Raw genomic sequence first — 4,571 nt, forward strand, 5'->3', positions numbered from 1 at the left:
AGTCCGGACATGTTGACCACAATACACTTCTATCCATGTTCACTCAATTGTTAGGGGTGTTCATATTGAATTGCAAAGTGATCAATTTGACCTGATTTGGTTGGTTTTTCAACATCAACAGTCGGTTTCGATTTGTGTAAGTAATTAAACCAGTATTTCAATTCAGCTTCGCTTTCACACATAAAAACCAAAACTAAACCGAATATGTACTGTATACACTAAAGTAGAGTGGTTCCATTATTAGCTAAATGGCTAATGGCCTTGCTCCGTAGTCCCTACTTCCTAGTCCTTCCCTATCCTACTTAGCTTTAAGTTTAAGTAACATAATAACACTACTAAATGGAGAATTGGTTTTGGGGGTGGGAAGTCATACTTTGAGTCAATTTCAAAAACTAATTGAAATAAGAGTATAAGACCCACACTTTATTTCATAATTTATTGATTACCTTTTTTGGATCAACAAGCATTACAGAAAAGATTCCTAAGCCTTTAAAATTGCCAAACTTAGAGAATTTTTTTTGTCATTGAGTCTTAGACACATTTTCCTCTTCATTTTCATTCTATCCTGAAGAAGCATTAAACTGGTAATGTACCTCCAAGACTCCCCCCACCCAACCTTAAAGAGGCTTGACTAGCTCTTAATATTATTTGTGATAGGACAACAAAGGAAACCTTCAAACCGATCGATTAAACTGACAAGCTGACCCAAACCGAACCTTGAAGTTTGAGTTGGCTTTACTTTATTGTGGATCGATTCTGATTTGATGAATATGCAACCCGACTAGGTTGGGTCGGTTGAACACAATCACTGAAACCGACCCAACCCAACTCATGACCCTTATCAGTTGCACTTTAGGAACATCTCTTATACTTTATATCACTAATATTCTTGTATATTCCTTATGTGTAGTTGGTGAACGTGGCTAGCAATGTGTTGTGGTTAGCATATCCAAACTCCATTGCCTATGCCCCCTTATTGCATAGGGGTGCATCTCAAGCACATTTGATTGTGTTAAAGGTCAACTCATGCCCAACACTAAACACAAAGCTTGGGTTCAAGCCTGGCCCAATTCAAGCTTATGCCTGAGTTTATCAACCTAAGCCCAACTTGAATTTAACCTAACACAACTCAAGTCAGGCTCATGCTCAAGTTGGGTAGGCCAGGTATAGTCAAGTTTGGGTGGGTTTGAAAGAATTTATGAATATATTTTCATATAACAATCTTTTATTGGATTTTATGGCCCAATTTAGGAGTATAATTGATTGAAAATATATGCAAATTTCATTTGAAAATTTACATATATAAACACACACACACATATATATATGGTTATTAGAAAAAGAAAAAATATTTTTATACAAATAAAATACATGTATATATGTATTTGTTTGGATAGACTTGGGGTTTTTCTACTCGAGGCCCCAATCCAGCCCCAACCCAAAATTTAAGTGAAACTTGTGTTTTTTTGTCTAGGTCCAACCCATGCAAAAACTTAGGTGGATTGGATCAAGCACGAGTTGGGCTAGACCTATTATTGCACCCACCCCTTTTTTTCTTTAGGGCATTCCATTTATGCACTGAAAATATGTAGGCATGTTGCAATAGAGTGTGCATGGGGTGCAAGAAAGGTGCATAGTAGGGATTAGACAAGGGGTGGCCTATGGGTATATGAGGTGGTGCAGAGGGAAGGGGGATATATACTGGGGTGCAATTAAACCTATTCATGGCCGACTCTAGTTGAGCTTTTGCCAAAATTTGAATGGGCTCAATCCAAAGCCCAAGACCAAAGCAGTCTAAAATGTTCATGGACCAAGCCCAAAACTCAGCCTATAAACAAGTCTAGGTAGGGGTTACTGAACTATGGGCTATTTTTTGAAATTGAACCAACACTATTGGTTTTTGAAAATCTTTGAATTGAAACCAAACCAAATCAACTAGTTAACTAGTTGACCAATTTTAGATTTTGATCAATTTAATTCTTTTTGGTTATATACTAGTTAGTTTGGTTAACCACCAGCTATTTAGGTTAACCAAAAACTGAACCGATCCTCCAATTTTTCGAAAATACTAAACAAAACCAAACTGATTGGTTTAGTTAATCAGATTTGTGATGCAAGAAAGATAGTTTTGGGTGTAATGGTTTAACAATCTCTTTGTTTTAGGAACCAAGCAACACTAATATGCTTGGAAAACCCATGAAAACACAATCAACAATACAATGGCATCTCACCATACTCTCCAACCAAGTAGCACCATAGGGTTATGTGTTTGAGGGATGGGCTACCCCACCCCACCCACCCCACCCCCTGGTTATTTAGTCCCATCTAAAAAAAATCCATGACCAAGTTGTATCCTTGTGTCTTTTTGTCCCTTGATTTTTATGCTAAAGGAAAAATCTATATTGCTAGAAAGACATGGTATCAGAAAGGCTTTGATCAATCAAACCCCCACTGTGAATCTAACAAATAACCACCTGATTGTTTATCACTTTTATGATATTAGTTGATTGGTTACAAGTTTTTCCAATATCATATATCCGTGAATCTAGCAAATAACCACTTTTATGATATTAGTTGATTGGTTACAAGTTTTTCCAATATCATATATTTCTGGTGTCATAATTGAACCCTATGCTAAATACTAAGACCTTCCTCTCTTTCAAAATGGATTAACATCTCCTCCCTTATAGGCTTAATGTTGGGTTAGATGGATTTCTTAAAGGTATATTATGTACCCTGTATGTTTATGAAACTATTTAAATGTATCTTGTAGTTTAAAAAATTATCTATATATACCTTATAGGATGGCCCCACATAACACAAATAAACCATCTGTTGAGAAAATGTTTAGGGTCATTTTATATGGTCATTATATTTTTTATAATCCCATTTTTACCCTCTTTTTCTTTGCTTCCTGTCTTCTTGTGATTTAACCCAAATTTCTGTTTTGCCTTCTTGGTAAATGTTTCTACCCATCTCATGTGTGAAGCCAATGGATTGGTCTCAGTGGTGTCAGTACTAATTGTTGTTTTGCCTTATGAACCATCGAGACCAACAAACTGGTCTCCATATAATGTCTCACCATTGCCTTCCGCCCAAATTGTTGTTTTTAGTCAAAACCGAACTAGGTCGGTGAATTGGATTTGAGATACTAGGTTGACTGGTTGAGCAATTTAGTTCCTTAGTTTTCATTCAAAAATCAAAACCATCTTTATCACCACTGTTTTTCCCCAAACATCACAACCACTTCATTGCCAACTTTGTAGCCATTTCCCACCTTTGTAGTGTTTGCAGCATGGAAATAAAGAGGAAGGGAAGAAGAAGAAGAAGAGAAAGCATGGCATGTTTTGAAAATATAATGAACATTTAAGGACACTTTTGTCCTTTACATTGTATCGGTTAGACTTAACCTTTGAAAGTTCAACAAGGTATATATAAGTGGTTTTTGAAGCTATAAGGTACATTTAAGTAGTTTCAAGTATGTAAGTTATTATCCCTTTATTAAATTATAGAGAAAACCTAATGGAAATCTTATTACAATCATGACCTTGGCATTGCTCATATCACCACTGCAATCTATGCCTTTCATTGAAGCAACCAATGAGCCTTTGATTTTGAAGAAGCACCACCTACTCGTGGGCAAGTTATTTCTCAATGAGATTTTTCTTCTTTTTTTTTTTCATTCAGTAGTCGTAAAATGGTAGGTAAGAAAGTCCTGGAACCTACTATGGTTCTCAAGTAGAGGTCTATACCCAGTTTTGCTTTATCCTCAACCCACCACACTTTTGGTAAAGGTTTGTGTCTTTGGTTTTCTATTTTGTTGCATGAAATATCATCTCTACCCTCCTAGCTAGAGTAGCCTTATGACAAAGGTGAATCCTTAGCTTTAGAGACTTTAATACCAAAGGTGACGTGAAAAATTGAAGCCTAACTAGTATTTGTCATTCTAACCTCTATAAAGGAAGAAGAAAGTATGCTTCATGCATTTAGATTTGTTCGAATTCCAGTAAGCAAGGGTCGAGTTCAAAGGCGAGTTGCAGATCCAAAAATTGGGTCACATATTTCACAAGTAACTAAAATTCATGGCCAGAGCAATGAGTTTTGTTCTTGAGAGATTCTTCATGGTGTTCTATTACATTAATCTTTGCATTCATGCAAAAACAATGGCTCTGTTCTTCTCCTTGAAAGCAGGCTCGGCTTTTCAAAGAGTAGCTTTGATGTTGGCCTTGACAACTGATGCTGCTCGAAATCTACTTCCCTGCTGGAGGACAGTTGGGACAATGAGTGCTGAGGTTGACGGACCGGTCTATAAGATAGACAGAATCAGAGTGTCTGAAGTTTAAACCCGGGGTGAGCACTCAAATGCTTAAATTAACCTAATTAATACGAATAAGAAAGAATCGACAGCTAGAAGAGAGGTTATCAGCATCATCAACAACATAGAGGTGATCAAATGATTAGCCTCTTCCACCTCCATTATCAATTGTAAGAGTTATGAAACACAACCTTCCTTTTTCTACCTTTTCTTTCAAACAAACACAACCTTAAGGTTGCCTAACCTTAATATCGGG

Source organism: Nelumbo lutea, chromosome 7 (assembly GCF_056320005.1).
Source record: "Nelumbo lutea isolate HS-2025 chromosome 7, American lotus-T2T, whole genome shotgun sequence".
NCBI lineage: Eukaryota > Viridiplantae > Streptophyta > Magnoliopsida > Proteales > Nelumbonaceae > Nelumbo > Nelumbo lutea.